This window comes from Parasteatoda tepidariorum, chromosome 9, assembly GCF_982258835.1.
Source record: "Parasteatoda tepidariorum strain Cologne lab strain chromosome 9, Ptep-v5.0, whole genome shotgun sequence".
NCBI classification, from domain to species: Eukaryota; Metazoa; Arthropoda; class Arachnida; order Araneae; family Theridiidae; genus Parasteatoda; species Parasteatoda tepidariorum.
Genome location: NC_141763.1, coordinates 98,116,034 through 98,134,684, shown reverse-complemented (window position 1 = coordinate 98,134,684; position 18,651 = coordinate 98,116,034). Strand labels below are relative to the sequence as shown.

Below are 18,651 nucleotides of genomic sequence, written 5' to 3'. Positions count from 1 at the left end.
AAATTAAAAAATGGGAAGAAAAAAGATTTCACGATCAGTAATCATAATAATTCCTCTCTATAGCGAAACTAAAGAAACAATCAAGCCTCCGTGGCGCAATTGGGTAGCGCGTTCGGCTGTTAACCGAAAGGTTGGTGGTTCGAGCCCACCCGGGGGCGTATTGAAACATTTTTATTTATAAAAGAAACAAAGCAAGTAACGAAATTCATCATATTAATGATCCTAAATTAAAAAATGGGAAGAAAAAAGATTTCAAGATCAGTAATCATAATAATTCCTCTCTATAGCGAAACTAAGGAAACAATCAAGCCTCCGTGGCGCAATTGGTTAGCGCGTTCGGCTGTTAACCGAAAGGTTGGTGGTTCGAGCCCACCCGGGGGCGTATTGAAACATTTTTATTTATAAAAGAAACAAAGCAAGTAACGAAATTCATCATATTAATGATCCTAAATTAAAAAATGGGAAGAAAAAAACTTTCAAGATCAGTAATCATGATAATTCCTCTCTATAGCGAAACTAAGGAAACAATCAAGCCTCCGTGGCGCAATTGGCTAGCGCGTTCGGCTGTTAACCGAAAGGTTGGTGGTTCGAGCCCACCCGGGGGCGTATCGAAACACCTTTATTTTCTTTTATAATAGAAACATAGCAAGCAACGTAATTTCTTATATTAATCATGCTAATTTAAAAATAACAATAAAAAATGCGATGAATAATTTAATATATATCGATATTTGAATTTCTTTTTTTTTTCCACCATCAACGCAAATACTTACTTTAGCGAAAATTGTGAAATATTATAAGCAGATACTTTGATTTACTCTTCGTTTACACATCGCGTCCCTTTATTGTTCATTTGTTAAAGTTAGACATTATTGCAGAAAAAACACTTTTACGATCACTGGTCAAGATAATTCCTTTCTACGGCGAAACTAAGCAACCTATCAAGCCTCCGTGGCGCAATCGGCTAGCGCGTTCGGCTGTTAACCGAAAGGTTGGTGGTTCGAGCCCACCCGGGGGCGTATCGAAACACTTTTCTTTCCTTTTATAAAAGAAACATAGCAAGCAACGTAATTTCTTATACTAATTATACTAGTTTAAAAATAACAGTAAAAAATGCGATGAATTTATTAATATATATTGATGTTTGAATTCCTTTTTTTTCACCAATCAACCAGAATATTTACTTTAACGAAAATTGTAAAATATTATAAGCAGATACTTTGATTTACACTTCGTTTACACATCGTGTCCTTTTATAGTTCATTTGTGCAAGTTAGACATTATTGCAGGAAAAACACTTTTACGATCACTGGTCAAGATAATTCCTATCTACGGCGAAACTGAGCAGCATATCAAGCCCCCGTGGCGCAATCGGCTAGCGCGTTCGGCTGTTAACCGAAAGGTTGGTGGCTCGAGCCCACCCGGTGGCGTATAGAAACATTTTTATTTATAAAAGAAACAAAGCAAGTAACGAAATTCATCATATTAATGATCCTAAATTAAAAAATGTGAAGAAAAAAGATTTCACGATCAGTAATCATAATAATTCCTCTCTATAGCGAAACTAAGGAAACAATCAAGCCTCCGTGGCGCAATTGGTTAGCGCGTTCGGCTGTTAGCCGAAAGGTTGGTGGTTCGAGCCCACCCGGGGGCGTATTGAAACATTTTTAATTTATAAAAGAAACAAAGCAAGTAACGAAATTCATCATATTAATGATCCTAAATTAAAAAATGGGAAGAAAAAAACTTTCAAGATCAGTAATCATGATAATTCCTCTCTATAGCGAAACTAAGGAAACAATCAAGCCTCCGTGGCGCAATTGGCTAGCGCGTTCGGCTGTTAACCGAAAGGTTGGTGGTTCGAGCCCACCCGGGGGCGTATCGAAACACTTTTCTTTCCTTTTATAAAAGAAACATAGCAAGCAACGTAATTTCTTATACTAATTATGCTAGTTTAAAAATAACAGTAAAAAATGCGATGAATTTATTAATATATATGGATGTTTGAATTCCTTTTTTTTCACCAATCAACCAGAATATTTACTTTAACGAAAATTGTAAAATATTATAAGCAGATACTTTGATTTACACTTCGTTTACACATCGTGTCCTTTTATAGTTCATTTGTGCAAGTTAGACATTATTGCAGGAAAAACACTTTTACGATCACTGGTCAAGATAATTCCTTTCTACGGCGAAACTAAGCAACCTATCAAGCCTCCGTGGCGCAATCGGCTAGCGCGTTCGGCTGTTAACCGAAAGGGTGGTGGTTCGAGCCCACCCGGGGGCGTATAGAAACATTTTTATTTATAAAAGAAACAAAGGAAGTAACGAAATTCATCATATTAATGATCCTAAATTAAAAAATGGGAAGAAAAAAGATTTCACGATCAGTAATCATAATAATTCCTCTCTATAGCGAAACTAAAGAAACAATCAAGCCTCCGTGGCGCAATTGGGTAGCGCGTTCGGCTGTTAACCGAAAGGTTGGTGGTTCGAGCCCACCCGGGGGCGTATTGAAACATTTTTATTTATAAAAGAAACAAAGCAAGTAACGAAATTCATCATATTAATGATCCTAAATTAAAAAATGGGAAGAAAAAAGATTTCACGATCAGTAATCATAATAATTCCTCTCTATAGCGAAACTAAGGAAACAATCAAGCCTCCGTGGCGCAATTGGTTAGCGCGTTCGGCTGTTAACCGAAAGGTTGGTGGTTCGAGCCCACCCGGGGGCGTATTGAAACATTTTTATTTATAAAAGAAACAAAGCAAGTAACGAAATTCATCATATTAATGATCCTAAATTAAAAAATGGGAAGAAAAAAACTTTCAAGATCAGTAATCATGATAATTCCTCTCTATAGCGAAACTAAGGAAACAATCAAGCCTCCGTGGCGCAATTGGCTAGCGCGTTCGGCTGTTAACCGAAAGGTTGGTGGTTCGAGCCCACCCGGGGGCGTATCGAAACACCTTTATTTTCTTTTATAATAGAAACATAGCAAGCAACGTAATTTCTTATATTAATCATGCTAATTTAAAAATAACAATAAAAAATGCGATGAATAATTTAATATATATCGATATTTGAATTTCTTTTTTTTTTCCACCATCAACGCAAATACTTACTTTAGCGAAAATTGTGAAATATTATAAGCAGATACTTTGATTTACTCTTCGTTTACACATCGCGTCCCTTTATTGTTCATTTGTTAAAGTTAGACATTATTGCAGAAAAAACACTTTTACGATCACTGGTCAAGATAATTCCTTTCTACGGCGAAACTAAGCAACCTATCAAGCCTCCGTGGCGCAATCGGCTAGCGCGTTCGGCTGTTAACCGAAAGGTTGGTGGTTCGAGCCCACCCGGGGGCGTATCGAAACACTTTTCTTTCCTTTTATAAAAGAAACATAGCAAGCAACGTAATTTCTTATACTAATTATACTAGTTTAAAAATAACAGTAAAAAATGCGATGAATTTATTAATATATATTGATGTTTGAATTCCTTTTTTTTCACCAATCAACCAGAATATTTACTTTAACGAAAATTGTAAAATATTATAAGCAGATACTTTGATTTACACTTCGTTTACACATCGTGTCCTTTTATAGTTCATTTGTGCAAGTTAGACATTATTGCAGGAAAAACACTTTTACGATCACTGGTCAAGATAATTCCTATCTACGGCGAAACTGAGCAGCATATCAAGCCCCCGTGGCGCAATCGGCTAGCGCGTTCGGCTGTTAACCGAAAGGTTGGTGGCTCGAGCCCACCCGGTGGCGTATAGAAACATTTTTATTTATAAAAGAAACAAAGCAAGTAACGAAATTCATCATATTAATGATCCTAAATTAAAAAATGTGAAGAAAAAAGATTTCACGATCAGTAATCATAATAATTCCTCTCTATAGCGAAACTAAGGAAACAATCAAGCCTCCGTGGCGCAATTGGTTAGCGCGTTCGGCTGTTAGCCGAAAGGTTGGTGGTTCGAGCCCACCCGGGGGCGTATTGAAACAATTTTAATTTATAAAAGAAACAAAGCAAGTAACGAAATTCATCATATTAATGATCCTAAATTAAAAAATGGGAAGAAAAAAACTTTCAAGATCAGTAATCATGATAATTCCTCTCTATAGCGAAACTAAGGAAACAATCAAGCCTCCGTGGCGCAATTGGCTAGCGCGTTCGGCTGTTAACCGAAAGGTTGGTGGTTCGAGCCCACCCGGGGGCGTATCGAAACACTTTTCTTTCCTTTTATAAAAGAAACATAGCAAGCAACGTAATTTCTTATACTAATTATGCTAGTTTAAAAATAACAGTAAAAAATGCGATGAATTTATTAATATATATGGATGTTTGAATTCCTTTTTTTTCACCAATCAACCAGAATATTTACTTTAACGAAAATTGTAAAATATTATAAGCAGATACTTTGATTTACACTTCGTTTACACATCGTGTCCTTTTATAGTTCATTTGTGCAAGTTAGACATTATTGCAGGAAAAACACTTTTACGATCACTGGTCAAGATAATTCCTTTCTACGGCGAAACTAAGCAACCTATCAAGCCTCCGTGGCGCAATCGGCTAGCGCGTTCGGCTGTTAACCGAAAGGGTGGTGGTTCGAGCCCACCCGGGGGCGTATAGAAACATTTTTATTTATAAAAGAAACAAAGCAAGTAACGAAATTCATCATATTAATGATCCTAAATTAAAAAATGGGAAGAAAAAAGATTTCACGATCAGTAATCATAATAATTCCTCTCTATAGCGAAACTAAGGAAACAATCAAGCCTCCGTGGCGCAATTGGGTAGCGCGTTCGGCTGTTAACCGAAAGGTTGGTGGTTCGAGCCCACCCGGGGGCGTAATGAAACATTTTTATTTATAAAAGAAACAAAGCAAGTAACGAAATTCATCATATTAATGATCCTAAATTAAAAAATGGGAAGAAAAAAGATTTCACGATCAGTAATCATAATAATTCCTCTCTATAGCGAAACTAAGGAAACAATCAAGCCTCCGTGGCGCAATTGGTTAGCGCGTTCGGCTGTTAACCGAAAGGTTGGTGGTTCGAGCCCACCCGGGGGCGTATTGAAACATTTTTATTTATAAAAGAAACAAAGCAAGTAACGAAATTCATCATATTAATGATCCTAAATTAAAAAATGGGAAGAAAAAAACTTTCAAGATCAGTAATCATGATAATTCCTCTCTATAGCGAAACTAAGGAAACAATCAAGCCTCCGTGGCGCAATTGGCTAGCGCGTTCGGCTGTTAACCGAAAGGTTGGTGGTTCGAGCCCACCCGGGGGCGTATCGAAACACCTTTATTTTCTTTTATAATAGAAACATAGCAAGCAACGTAATTTCTTATATTAATCATGCTAATTTAAAAATAACAATAAAAAATGCGATGAATAATTTAATATATATCGATATTTGAATTTCTTTTTTTTTTTCACCATCAACGCAAATACTTACTTTAGCGAAAATTGTGAAATATTATAAGCAGATACTTTGATTTACTCTTCGTTTACACATCGCGTCCCTTTATTGTTCATTTGTTAAAGTTAGACATTATTGCAGAAAAAACACTTTTACGATCACTGGTCAAGATAATTCCTTTCTACGGCGAAACTAAGCAACCTATCAAGCCTCCGTGGCGCAATCGGCTAGCGCGTTCGGCTGTTAACCGAAAGGTTGGTGGTTCGAGCCCACCCGGGGGCGTATCGAAACACTTTTCTTTCCTTTTATAAAAGAAACATAGCAAGCAACGTAATTTCTTATACTAATTATACTAGTTTAAAAATAACAGTAAAAAATGCGATGAATTTATTAATATATATTGATGTTTGAATTCCTTTTTTTTCACCAATCAACCAGAATATTTACTTTAACGAAAATTGTAAAATATTATAAGCAGATACTTTGATTTACACTTCGTTTACACATCGTGTCCTTTTATAGTTCATTTGTGCAAGTTAGACATTATTGCAGGAAAAACACTTTTACGATCACTGGTCAAGATAATTCCTATCTACGGCGAAACTAAGCAACATATCAAGCCCCCGTGGCGCAATCGGCTAGCGCGTTCGGCTGTTAACCGAAAGGTTGGTGGCTCGAGCCCACCCGGTGGCGTATAGAAACATTTTTATTTATAAAAGAAACAAAGCAAGTAACGAAATTCATCATATTAATGATCCTAAATTAAAAAATGGGAAGAAAAAAGATTTCACGATCAGTAATCATAATAATTCCTCTTTATAGCGAAACTAAGGAAACAATCAAGCCTCCGTGGCGCAATTGGCTAGCGCGTTCGGCTGTTAACCGAAAGGTTGGTGGTTCGAGCCCACCCGGGGGCGTATCGAAACACCTTTATTTTCTTTTATAATAGAAACATAGCAAGCAACGTAATTTCTTATATTAATCATGCTAATTTAAAAATAACAATAAAAAATGCGATGAATAATTTAATATATATCGATATTTGAATTTCTTTTTTTTTTTCACCATCAACGCAAATACTTACTTTAGCGAAAATTGTGAAATATTATAAGCAGATACTTTGATTTACTCTTCGTTTACACATCGCGTCCCTTTATTGTTCATTTGTTAAAGTTAGACATTATTGCAGAAAAAACACTTTTACGATCACTGGTCAAGATAATTCCTTTCTACGGCGAAACTAAGCAACCTATCAAGCCTCCGTGGCGCAATCGGCTAGCGCGTTCGGCTGTTAACCGAAAGGTTGGTGGTTCGAGCCCACCCGGGGGCGTATCGAAACACTTTTCTTTCCTTTTATAAAAGAAACATAGCAAGCAACGTAATTTCTTATACTAATTATACTAGTTTAAAAATAACAGTAAAAAATGCGATGAATTTATTAATATATATTGATGTTTGAATTCCTTTTTTTTCACCAATCAACCAGAATATTTACTTTAACGAAAATTGTAAAATATTATAAGCAGATACTTTGATTTACACTTCGTTTACACATCGTGTCCTTTTATAGTTCATTTGTGCAAGTTAGACATTATTGCAGGAAAAACACTTTTACGATCACTGGTCAAGATAATTCCTATCTACGGCGAAACTAAGCAACATATCAAGCCCCCGTGGCGCAATCGGCTAGCGCGTTCGGCTGTTAACCGAAAGGTTGGTGGCTCGAGCCCACCCGGTGGCGTATAGAAACATTTTTATTTATAAAAGAAACAAAGCAAGTAACGAAATTCATCATATTAATGATCCTAAATTAAAAAATGGGAAGAAAAAAGATTTCACGATCAGTAATCATAATAATTCCTCTTTATAGCGAAACTAAGGAAACAATCAAGCCTCCGTGGCGCAATTGGTTAGCGCGTTCGGCTGTTAACCGAAAGGTTGGTGGTTCGAGCCCACCCGGGGGCGTATTGAAACATTTTTAATTTATAAAAGAAACAAAGCAAGTAACGAAATTCATCATATTAATGATCCTAAATTAAAAAATGGGAAGAAAAAAACTTTCAAGATCAGTAATCATGATAATTCCTCTCTATAGCGAAACTAAGGAAACAATCAAGCCTCCGTGGCGCAATTGGCTAGCGCGTTCGGCTGTTAACCGAAAGGTTGGTGGTTCGAGCCCACCCGGGGGCGTATCGAAACACTTTGCTTTCCTTTTATAAAAGAAACATAGCAAGCAACGTAATTTCTTATACTAATTATGCTAATTTAAAAATAACAGTAAAAAATGCGATGAATTTATTAATATATATTGATGTTTGAATTCCTTTTTTTTCACCAATCAACCAGAATATTTACTTTAACGAAAATTGTAAAATATTATAAGCAGATACTTTGATGTACACTTCGTTTACACATCGTGTCCTTTTATAGTTCATTTGTGCAAGTTAGACATTATTGCAGGAAAAACACTTTTACGATCACTGGTCAAGATAATTCCTTTCTACGGCGAAACTAAGCAACATATCAAGCCTCCGTGGCGCAATCGGCTAGCGCGTTCGGCTGTTAACCGAAAGGTTGGTGGCTCGAGCCCACCCGGGGGCGTATAGAAACATTTTTATTTATAAAAGAAACAAAGCAAGTAACGAAATTCATCATATTAATGATCTTAAATTAAAAAATGGGAAGAAAAAAGATTTCACGATCAGTAATCATAATAATTCCTCTCTATAGCGAAACTAAGGAAACAATCAAGCTTCCGTGGCGCAATTGGTTAGCGCGTTCGGCTGTTAACCGAAAGGTTGGTGGTTCGAGCCCACCCGGGGGCGTATTGAAACATTTTTATTTATAAAAGAAACAAAGCAAGTAACGAAATTCATCATATTAATGATCCTAAATTAAAAAATGGGAAGAAAAAAACTTTCAAGATCAGTAATCATGATAATTCCTCTCTATAGCGAAACTAAGGAAACAATCAAGCCTCCGTGGCGCAATTGGCTAGCGCGTACGGCTGTTAACCGAAAGGTTGGTGGTTCGAGCCCACCCGGGGGCGTATCGAAACACTTTTCTTTCCTTTTATAAAAGAAACATAGCAAGCAACGTAATTTCTTATACTAATTATGCTAATTTAAAAATAACAGTAAAAAATGCGATGAATTTATTAATATATATTGATGTTTGAATTCCTTTTTTTTCACCAATCAACCAGAATATTTACTTTAACGAAAATTGTAAAATATTATAAGCAGATACTTTGATTTACACTTCGTTTACACATCGTGTCCTTTTATAGTTCATTTGTGCAAGTTAGACAATATTGCAGGAAAAACACTTTTACGATCACTGGTCAAGATAATTCCTTTCTACGGCGAAACTAAGCAAGCTATCAAGCCTCCGTGGCGCAATCGGCTAGCGCGTTCGGCTGTTAACCGAAAGGTTGGTGGTACGAGCCCACCCGGGGGCGTATAGAAACATTTTTATTTATAAAAGAAACAAAGCAAGTAACGAAATTCATCATATTAATGATCCTAAATTAAAAAATGGGAAGAAAAAAACTTTCACTATCAGTAATCATGATAATTCCTCTCTATAGCGAAACTAAGGAAACAATCAATTCTCCGTGGTGCAATTGGCTAGCGCGTTCGGCTGTTAACCGAAAGGTTGGTGGTTCGAGCCCACCCGGGGGCGTATCGAAACACCTTTATTTTCTTTTATAATAGAAAAATAGCAAGCAACGTAATTTCTTATATTAACCATGCTAATTTAAAAATAACAATAAAAAATGCGATGAATTAATTAATATATATCGATATTTGAATTTCTTTTTTTTTCCACCATCAACGCAAATACTTACTTTAGCGAAAATTGTGAAATATTATAAGCAGATACTTTGATTTACTCTTCGTTTACACATCGCGTCCCTTTATTGTTCATTTGTTAAAGTTAGACATTATTGCAGGAAAAAAACACTTTTACGATCACTGGTCAAGATAATTCCTTTCTACGGCGAAACTAAGGAAACAATCAAGCCTCCGTGGCGAAATTGGTTAGCGCGTTCGGCTGTTAACCGAAAGGTAGGTGGTTCGAGCCCACCCGGGGGCGTATCGAAACACTTTTCTTTCCTTTTATAAAAGAAACATAGCAAGCAACGTAATTTCTTATACTAATTATGCTAATTTAAAAATAACAGTAAAAAATGCGATGAATTTATTAATATATATTGATGTTTGAATTCCTTTTTTTTTCACCAATCAACCAGAATATTTACTTTAACGAAAATTGTAAAATATTATAAGCAGATACTTTGATTTACACTTCGTTTACACATCGTGTCCTTTTATAGTTCATTTGTGCAAGTTAGACAATATTGCAGGAAAAACACTTTTACGATCACTGGTCAAGATAATTCCTTTCTACGGCGAAACTAAGCAAGCTATCAAGCCTCCGTGGCGCAATCGGCTAGCGCGTTCGGCTGTTAACCGAAAGGTTGGTGGTACGAGCCCACCCGGGGGCGTATAGAAACATTTTTATTTATAAAAGAAACAAAGCAAGTAACGAAATTCATCATATTAATGATCCTAAATTAAAAAATGGGAAGAAAAAAACTTTCACTATCAGTAATCATGATAATTCCTCTCTATAGCGAAACTAAGGAAACAATCAATTCTCCGTGGTGCAATTGGCTAGCGCGTTCGGCTGTTAACCGAAAGGTTGGTGGTTCGAGCCCACCCGGGGGCGTATCGAAACACCTTTATTTTCTTTTATAATAGAAAAATAGCAAGCAACGTAATTTCTTATATTAATCATGCTAATTTAAAAATAACAATAAAAAATGCGATGAATTAATTAATATATATCGATATTTGAATTTCTTTTTTTTTCCACCATCAACGCAAATACTTACTTTAGCGAAAATTGTGAAATATTATAAGCAGATACTTTGATTTACTCTTCGTTTACACATCGCGTCCCTTTATTGTTCATTTGTTAAAGTTAGACATTATTGCAGGAAAAAAACACTTTTACGATCACTGGTCAAGATAATTCCTTTCTACGGCGAAACTAAGGAAACAATCAAGCCTCCGTGGCGAAATTGGTTAGCGCGTTCGGCTGTTAACCGAAAGGTAGGTGGTTCGAGCCCACCCGGGGGCGTATCGAAACACTTTTCTTTCCTTTTATAAAAGAAACATAGCAAGCAACGTAATTTCTTATACTAATTATGCTAATTTAAAAATAACAGTAAAAAATGCGATGAATTTATTAATATATATTGATGTTTGAATTCCTTTTTTTTTCACCAATCAACCAGAATATTTACTTTAACGAAAATTGTAAAATATTATAAGCAGATACTTTGATTTACACTTCGTTTACACATCGTGTCCTTTTATAGTTCATTTGTGCAAGTTAGACAATATTGCAGGAAAAACACTTTTACGATCACTGGTCAAGATAATTCCTTTCTACGGCGAAACTAAGCAAGCTATCAAGCCACCGTGGCGCAATCGGCTAGCGCGTTCGGCTGTTAACCGAAAGGTTGGTGGTACGAGCCCACCCGGGGGCGTATAGAAACATTTTTATTTATAAAAGAAACAAAGCAAGTAACGAAATTCATCATATTAATGATCCTAAATTAAAAAATGGGAAGAAAAAAACTTTCACTATCAGTAATCATGATAATTCCTCTCTATAGCGAAACTAAGGAAACAATCAATTCTCCGTGGTGCAATTGGCTAGCGCGTTCGGCTGTTAACCGAAAGGTTGGTGGTTCGAGCCCACCCGGGGGCGTATCGAAACACCTTTATTTTCTTTTATAATAGAAAAATAGCAAGCAACGTAATTTCTTATATTAATCATGCTAATTTAAAAATAACAATAAAAAATGCGATGAATTAATTAATATATATCGATATTTGAATTTCTTTTTTTTTCCACCATCAACGCAAATACTTACTTTAGCGAAAATTGTGAAATATTATAAGCAGATACTTTGATTTACTCTTCGTTTACACATCGCGTCCCTTTATTGTTCATTTGTTAAAGTTAGACATTATTGCAGGAAAAAAACACTTTTACGATCACTGGTCAAGATAATTCCTTTCTACAGCGAAACTAAGGAAACAATCAAGCCTCCGTGGCGCAATTGGTTAGCGCGTTCGGCTGTTAACCGAAAGGTAGGTGGTTCGAGCCCACCCGGGGGCGTATCGAAACACTTTTCTTTCCTTTTATAAAAGAAACATAGCAAGCAACGTAATTTCTTATACTAATTATGCTAATTTAAAAATAACAGTAAAAAATGCGATGAATTTATTAATATATATTGATGTTTGAATTCCTTTTTTTTCACCAATCAACCAGAATATTTACTTTAACGAAAATTGTAAAATATTATAAGCAGATACTTTGATTTACACTTCGTTTACACATCGTGTCCTTTTATTGTTCATTTGTGCAAGTTAGACATTATTGCAGGAAAAACACTTTTACGATCACTGGTCAAGATAATTCCTTTCTACGGCGAAACTAAGCAACATATCAAGCCTCCGTGGCGCAATCGGCTAGCGCGTTCGGCTGTTAACCGAAAGGTTGGTGGCTCGAGCCCACCCGGGGGCGTATAGAAACATTTTTATTTATAAAAGAAACAAAGCAAGTAACGAAATTCATCATATTAATGATCCTAAATTAAAAAATGGGAAGAAAAAAGATTTCACGATCAGTAATCATAATAATTCCTCTCTATAGCGAAACTAAGGAAACAATCAAGCCTCCGTGGCGCAATTGGTTAGCGCGTTCGGCTGTTAACCGAAAGGTTGGTGGTTCGAGCCCACCCGGGGGCGTATTGAAACATTTTTATTTATAAAAGAAACAAAGCAAGTAACGAAATTCATCATATTAATGATCCTAAATTAAAAAATGGGAAGAAAAAAACTTTCAAGATCAGTAATCATGATAATTCCTCTCTATAGCGAAACTAAGGAAACAATCAAGCCTCCGTGGCGCAATTGGCTAGCGCGTTCGGCTGTTAACCGAAAGGTTGGTGGTTCGAGCCCACCCGGGGGCGTATCGAAACACTTTTCTTTCCTTTTATAAAAGAAACATAGCAAGCAACGTAATTTCTTATACTAATTATGCTAATTTAAAAATAACAGTAAAAAATGCGATGAATTTATTAATATATATTGATGTTTGAATTCCTTTTTTTTCACCAATCAACCAGAATATTTACTTTAACGAAAATTGTAAAATATTATAAGCAGATACTTTGATTTACACTTCGTTTACACATCGTGTCCTTTTATAGTTCATTTGTGCAAGTTAGACATTATTGCAGGAAAAACACTTTTACGATCACTGGTCAAGATAATTCCTTTCTACGGCGAAACTAAGCAAGCTATCAAGACTCCGTGGCGCAATCGGCTAGCGCGTTCGGCTGTTAACCGAAAGGTTGGTGGTTCGAGCCCACCCGGGGGCGTATAGAAACATTTTTATTTATAAAAGAAACAAAGCAAGTAACGAAATTCATCATATTAATGATCCTAAATTAAAAAATGGGAAGAAAAAAACTTTCACTATCAGTAATCATGATAATTCCTCTCTATAGCGAAACTAAGGAAACAATCAATTCTCCGTGGTGCAATTGGCTAGCGCGTTCGGCTGTTAACCGAAAGGTTGGTGGTTCGAGCCCACCCGGGGGCGTATCGAAACACCTTTATTTTCTTTTATAATAGAAACATAGCAAGCAACGTAATTTCTTATATTAATCATGCTAATTTAAAAATAACAATAAAAAATGCGATGAATTAATTAATATATATCGATATTTGAATTTCTTTTTTTTTTCACCATCAACGCAAATACTTACTTTAGCGAAAATTGTGAAATATTATAAGCAGATACTTTGATTTACTCTTCGTTTACACATCGCGTCCCTTTATTGTTCATTTGTTAAAGTTAGACATTATTGCAGGAAAAAAACACTTTTACGATCACTGGTCAAGATAATTCCTTTCTACGGCGAAACTAAGGAAACAATCAAGCCTCCGTGGCGCAATTGGTTAGCGCGTTCGGCTGTTAACCGAAAGGTTGGTGGTTCGAGCCCACCCGGGGGCGTATCGAAACACTTTTCTTTTCTTTTATAAAAGAAACATAGCAAGCAACGTAATTTCTTATACTAATTATGCTAGTTTAAAAATAACAGTAAAAAATGCGATGAATTTATTAATATATATTGATGTTTGAATTCCTTTTTTTTCACCAATCAACCAGAATATTTACTTTAACGAAAATTGTAAAATATTATAAGCAGATACTTTGATTTACACTTCGTTTACACATCGTGTCCTTTTATAGTTCATTTGTGCAAGTTAGACATTATTGCAGGAAAAACACTTTTACGATCACTGGTCAAGATAATTCCTTTCTACGGCGAAACTAAGCAACATATCAAGCCTCCGTGGCGCAATCGGCTAGCACGTTCGGCTGTTAACCGAAAGGTTGGTGGCTCGAGCCCACCCGGTGGCGTATAGAAACATTTTTATTTATAAAAGAAACAAAGCAAGTAACGAAATTCATCATATTAATGATCCTAAATTAAAAAATGGGAAGAAAAAAGATTTCACGATCAGTAATCATAATAATTCCTCTCTATAGCGAAACTAAGGAAACAATCAAGCCTCCGTGGCGCAATTGGTTAGCGCGTTCGGCTGTTAACCGAAAGGTTGGTGGTTCGAGCCCACCCGGGGGCGTATTGAAACATTTTTATTTATAAAAGAAACAAAGCAAGTAACGAAATTCATCATATTAATGATCCTAAATTAAAAAATGGGAAGAAAAAAACTTTCAAGATCAGTAATCATGATAATTCCTCTCTATAGCGAAACTAAGGAAACAATCAAGCCTCCGTGGCGCAATTGGCTAGCGCGTTCGGCTGTTAACCGAAAGGTTGGTGGTTCGAGCCCACCCGGCGGCGTATCGAAACACTTTTCTTTCCTTTTATAAAAGAAACATAGCAAGCAACGTAATTTCTTATACTAATTATGCTAATTCAAAAATAACAGTAAAAAATGCGATGAATTTATTAATATATATTGATGTTTGAATTCCTTTTTTTTCACCAATCAACCAGAATATTTACTTTAACGAAAATTGTAAAATATTATAAGCAGATACTTTGATTTACACTTCGTTTACACATCGTGTCCTTTTATAGTTCATTTGTGCAAGTTAGACAATATTGCAAGAAAAACACTTTTACGATCACTGGCCAAGATAATTCCTTTCTACGGCGAAACTAAGCAACATATCAAGCCTCCGTGGCGCAATCGGCTAGCGCGTTCGGCTGTTAACCGAAAGGTTGGTGGCTCGAGCCCACCCGGTGGCGTATAGAAACATTTTTATTTATAAAAGAAACAAAGCAAGTAACGAAATTCATCATATTAATGATCCTAAATTAAAAAATGGGAAGAAAAAAGATTTCACGATCAGTAATCATAATAATTCCTCTCTATAGCGAAACTAAGGAAACAATCAAGCCTCCGTGGCGCAATTGGTTAGCGCGTTCGGCTGTTAACCGAAAGGTTGGTGGTTCGAGCCCACCCGGGGGCGTATTGAAACATTTTTATTTATAAAAGAAACAAAGCAAGTAACGAAATTCATCATATTAATGATCCTAAATTAAAAAATGGGAAGAAAAAAACTTTCAAGATCAGTAATCATGATAATTCCTCTCTATAGCGAAACTAAGGAAACAATCAAGCCTCCGTGGCGCAATTGGCTAGCGCGTTCGGCTGTTAACCGAAAGGTTGGTGGTTCGAGCCCACCCGGGGGCGTATCGAAACACTTTTCTTTCCTTTTATAAAAGAAACATAGCAAGCAACGTAATTTCTTATACTAATTATGCTAATTTAAAAATAACAGTAAAAAATGCGATGAATTTATTAATATATATTGATGTTTGAATTCCTTTTTTTTCACCAATCAACCAGAATATTTACTTTAACGAAAATTGTAAAATATTATAAGCAGATACTTTGATTTACACTTCGTTTACACATCGTGTCCTTTTATAGTTCATTTGTGCAAGTTAGACATTATTGCAGGAAAAACACTTTTACGATCACTGGTCAAGATAATTCCTTTCTACGGCGAAACTAAGCAAGCTATCAAGACTCCGTGGCGCAATCGGCTAGCGCGTTCGGCTGTTAACCGAAAGGTTGGTGGTTCGAGCCCACCCGGGGGCGTATAGAAACATTTTTATTTATAAAAGAAACAAAGCAAGTAACGAAATTCATCATATTAATGATCCTAAATTAAAAAATGGGAAGAAAAAAACTTTCACTATCAGTAATCATGATAATTCCTCTCTATAGCGAAACTAAGGAAACAATCAATTCTCCGTGGTGCAATTGGCTAGCGCGTTCGGCTGTTAACCGAAAGGTTGGTGGTTCGAGCCCACCCGGGGGCGTATCGAAACACCTTTATTTTCTTTTATAATAGAAACATAGCAAGCAACGTAATTTCTTATATTAATCATGCTAATTTAAAAATAACAATAAAAAATGCGATGAATTAATTAATAGATATCGATATTTGAATTTCTTTTTTTTCTCACCATCAACGCAAATACTAACTTTAGCGAAAATTGTGAAATATTATAAGCAGATACTTTGATTTACTCTTCGTTTACACATCGCGTCCCTTTATTGTTCATTTGTTAAAGTTAGACATTATTGCAGGAAAAAAACACTTTTACGATCACTGGTCAAGATAATTCCTTTCTACGGCGAAACTAAGGAAACAATCAAGCCTCCGTGGCGCAATTGGTTAGCGCGTTCGGCTGTTAAGCGAAAGGTTGGTGGTTCGAGCCCACCCGGGGGCGTATCGAAACACTTTTATTTATAAAAGAAACAAAGCAAGTAACGAAATTCATCATATTAATGATCCTAAATTAAAAAATGGGAAGAAAAAAGATTTCACGATCAGTAATCATAATAATTCCTCTCTATAGCGAAACTAAGGAAACAATCAAGCCTCCGTGGCGCAATTGGTTAGCGCGTTCGGCTGTTAACCGAAAGGTTGGTGGTTCGAGCCCACCCGGGGGCGTATTGAAACATTTTTATTTATAAAAGAAACAAAGCAAGTAACGAAATTCATCATATTAATGATCCTAAATTAAAAAATGGGAAGAAAAAAACTTTCAAGATCAGTAATCATGATAATTCCTCTCTATAGCGAAACTAAGGAAACAATCAAGCCTCCGTGGCGCAATTGGCTAGCGCGTTCGGCTGTTAACCGAAAGGTTGGTGGTTCGAGCCCACCCGGGGGCGTATCGAAACACTTTTCTTTCCTTTTATAAAAGAAACATAGCAAGCAACGTAATTTCTTATACTAATTATGCTAATTCAAAAATAACAGTAAAAAATGCGATGAATTTATTAATATATATTGATGTTTGAATTCCTTTTTTTTCACCAATCAACCAGAATATTTACTTTAACGAAAATTGTAAAATATTATAAGCAGATACTTTGATTTACACTTCGTTTACACATCGTGTCCTTTTATAGTTCATTTGTGCAAGTTAGACAATATTGCAGGAAAAACACTTTTACGATCACTGGTCAAGATAATTCCTTTCTACGGCGAAACTAAGCAACATATCAAGCCTCCGTGGCGCAATCGGCTAGCGCGTTCGGCTGTTAACCGAAAGGTTGGTGGCTCGAGCCCACCCGGTGGCGTAAGAACATTTTTATTTATAAAAGAAACAAAGCAAGTAACGAAATTCATCATATTAATGATCCTAAATTAAAAAATGGGAAGAAAAAAGATTTCACGATCAGTAATCATAATAATTCCTCTCTATAGCGAAACTAAGGAAACAATCAAGCCTCCGTGGCGCAATTGGTTAGCGCGTTCGGCTGTTAACCGAAAGGTTGGTGGTTCGAGCCCACCCGGGGGCGTATTGAAACATTTTTAATTTATAAAAGAAACAAAGCAAGTAACGAAATTCATCATATTAATGATCCTAAATTAAAAAATGGGAAGAAAAAAACTTTCAAGATCAGTAATCATGATAATTCCTCTCTATAGCGAAACTAAGGAAACAATCAAGCCTCCGTGGCGCAGTTGGCTAGAGCGTTCGGCTGTTAACCGAAAGGTTGGTGGTTCGAGCCCACCCGGGGGCGTATCGAAACACTTTTCTTTCCTTTTATAAAAGAAACATAGCAAGCAACGTAATTTCTTATACTAATTATGCTAATTTAAAAATAACAGTAAAAAATGCGATGAATTTATTAATATATATTGATGTTTGAATTCCTTTTTTTTCACCAATCAATCAGAATATTTACTTTAACGAAAATTGTAAAATATTATAAGCAGATACTTTGATTTACACTTCGTTTACACGTCGCGTCCTTTTATAGTTCATTTGTGCAAGTTAGACATTATTGCAGGAAAAACACTTTTACGATCACTGGTCAAGATAATTCCTTTCTACGGCGAAACTAAGCAACCTATCAAGCCTCCGTGGCGCAATCGGCTAGCGCGTTCGGCTGTTAACCGAAAGGTTGGTGGTTCGAGCCCACCCGGGGGCGTATAGAAACATTTTTATTTAAAAAAGAAACAAAGCAAGTAACGAAATTCATCATATTAATGATCCTAAATTAAAAAATGGGAAGAAAAAAGATTTCACGATCAGTAATCATAATAATTCCTCTCTATAGCGAAACTAAGGAAACAATCAAGCCTCCGTGGCGCAATTGGTTAGCGCGTTCGGCTGTTAACCGAAAGGTTGGTGGTTCGAGCCCACCCGGGGGCGTATCGAAACACTTTTCTTTCCATTTATAAAAGAAACATAGCAAGCAACGTAATTTCTTATACTAATTATGCTAGTTTAAAAATAACAGTAAAAAATGCGATGAATTTATTAATATATATTGATGTTTGAATTCCTTTTTTTTCACCAATCAATCAGAATATTTACTTTAACGAAAATTGTAAAATATTATAAGCAGATACTTTGATTTACACTTCGTTTACACATCGCGTCCTTTTATAGTTCATTTGTGCAAGTTAGACATTATTGCAGGAAAAACACTTTTACGATCACTGGTCAAGATAATTCCTTTCTACGGCGAAACTAAGCAACCTATCAAGCCTCCGTGGCGCAATCGGCTAGCGCGTTCGGCTGTTAACCGAAAGGTTGG

At 36.0% G+C, this 18,651-nt stretch overlaps 1 protein-coding gene and 26 non-coding genes across 27 annotated transcripts in view; 26 read left to right on the top strand and 1 right to left on the bottom strand.

Moving 5' to 3' along the window:
• The window catches only part of LOC107439618 (uncharacterized), a 315,949-nt gene that overhangs the window by 155,785 nt on the left and 141,513 nt on the right, over positions 1-18,651 (bottom strand). The window lies entirely within an intron of this gene.
• TRNAN-GUU (transfer RNA asparagine (anticodon GUU)) lies at positions 85-158 on the top strand. The gene has a single exon. It is a non-coding gene; the product is annotated as a tRNA-Asn (tRNA).
• TRNAN-GUU (transfer RNA asparagine (anticodon GUU)) lies at positions 309-382 on the top strand. Its single transcript has one exon. It is a non-coding gene; the product is annotated as a tRNA-Asn (tRNA).
• On the top strand, positions 533-606 carry TRNAN-GUU (transfer RNA asparagine (anticodon GUU)). The gene has a single exon. It is a non-coding gene; the product is annotated as a tRNA-Asn (tRNA).
• Positions 1,806-1,879, top strand: TRNAN-GUU (transfer RNA asparagine (anticodon GUU)). Its single transcript has one exon. It is a non-coding gene; the product is annotated as a tRNA-Asn (tRNA).
• Positions 2,441-2,514, top strand: TRNAN-GUU (transfer RNA asparagine (anticodon GUU)). Its single transcript has one exon. It is a non-coding gene; the product is annotated as a tRNA-Asn (tRNA).
• On the top strand, positions 2,665-2,738 carry TRNAN-GUU (transfer RNA asparagine (anticodon GUU)). Its single transcript has one exon. It is a non-coding gene; the product is annotated as a tRNA-Asn (tRNA).
• Positions 2,889-2,962, top strand: TRNAN-GUU (transfer RNA asparagine (anticodon GUU)). The gene has a single exon. It is a non-coding gene; the product is annotated as a tRNA-Asn (tRNA).
• Positions 4,162-4,235, top strand: TRNAN-GUU (transfer RNA asparagine (anticodon GUU)). Its single transcript has one exon. It is a non-coding gene; the product is annotated as a tRNA-Asn (tRNA).
• Positions 4,797-4,870, top strand: TRNAN-GUU (transfer RNA asparagine (anticodon GUU)). Its single transcript has one exon. It is a non-coding gene; the product is annotated as a tRNA-Asn (tRNA).
• On the top strand, positions 5,021-5,094 carry TRNAN-GUU (transfer RNA asparagine (anticodon GUU)). The gene has a single exon. It is a non-coding gene; the product is annotated as a tRNA-Asn (tRNA).
• TRNAN-GUU (transfer RNA asparagine (anticodon GUU)) lies at positions 5,245-5,318 on the top strand. Its single transcript has one exon. It is a non-coding gene; the product is annotated as a tRNA-Asn (tRNA).
• On the top strand, positions 6,293-6,366 carry TRNAN-GUU (transfer RNA asparagine (anticodon GUU)). The gene has a single exon. It is a non-coding gene; the product is annotated as a tRNA-Asn (tRNA).
• On the top strand, positions 7,341-7,414 carry TRNAN-GUU (transfer RNA asparagine (anticodon GUU)). The gene has a single exon. It is a non-coding gene; the product is annotated as a tRNA-Asn (tRNA).
• Positions 7,566-7,639, top strand: TRNAN-GUU (transfer RNA asparagine (anticodon GUU)). Its single transcript has one exon. It is a non-coding gene; the product is annotated as a tRNA-Asn (tRNA).
• On the top strand, positions 8,201-8,274 carry TRNAN-GUU (transfer RNA asparagine (anticodon GUU)). Its single transcript has one exon. It is a non-coding gene; the product is annotated as a tRNA-Asn (tRNA).
• Positions 11,574-11,647, top strand: TRNAN-GUU (transfer RNA asparagine (anticodon GUU)). The gene has a single exon. It is a non-coding gene; the product is annotated as a tRNA-Asn (tRNA).
• On the top strand, positions 12,209-12,282 carry TRNAN-GUU (transfer RNA asparagine (anticodon GUU)). The gene has a single exon. It is a non-coding gene; the product is annotated as a tRNA-Asn (tRNA).
• TRNAN-GUU (transfer RNA asparagine (anticodon GUU)) lies at positions 12,433-12,506 on the top strand. The gene has a single exon. It is a non-coding gene; the product is annotated as a tRNA-Asn (tRNA).
• TRNAN-GUU (transfer RNA asparagine (anticodon GUU)) lies at positions 13,482-13,555 on the top strand. Its single transcript has one exon. It is a non-coding gene; the product is annotated as a tRNA-Asn (tRNA).
• TRNAN-GUU (transfer RNA asparagine (anticodon GUU)) lies at positions 14,117-14,190 on the top strand. Its single transcript has one exon. It is a non-coding gene; the product is annotated as a tRNA-Asn (tRNA).
• TRNAN-GUU (transfer RNA asparagine (anticodon GUU)) lies at positions 14,976-15,049 on the top strand. Its single transcript has one exon. It is a non-coding gene; the product is annotated as a tRNA-Asn (tRNA).
• On the top strand, positions 15,200-15,273 carry TRNAN-GUU (transfer RNA asparagine (anticodon GUU)). The gene has a single exon. It is a non-coding gene; the product is annotated as a tRNA-Asn (tRNA).
• TRNAN-GUU (transfer RNA asparagine (anticodon GUU)) lies at positions 16,473-16,546 on the top strand. The gene has a single exon. It is a non-coding gene; the product is annotated as a tRNA-Asn (tRNA).
• TRNAN-GUU (transfer RNA asparagine (anticodon GUU)) lies at positions 16,697-16,770 on the top strand. Its single transcript has one exon. It is a non-coding gene; the product is annotated as a tRNA-Asn (tRNA).
• On the top strand, positions 17,330-17,403 carry TRNAN-GUU (transfer RNA asparagine (anticodon GUU)). The gene has a single exon. It is a non-coding gene; the product is annotated as a tRNA-Asn (tRNA).
• Positions 18,190-18,263, top strand: TRNAN-GUU (transfer RNA asparagine (anticodon GUU)). The gene has a single exon. It is a non-coding gene; the product is annotated as a tRNA-Asn (tRNA).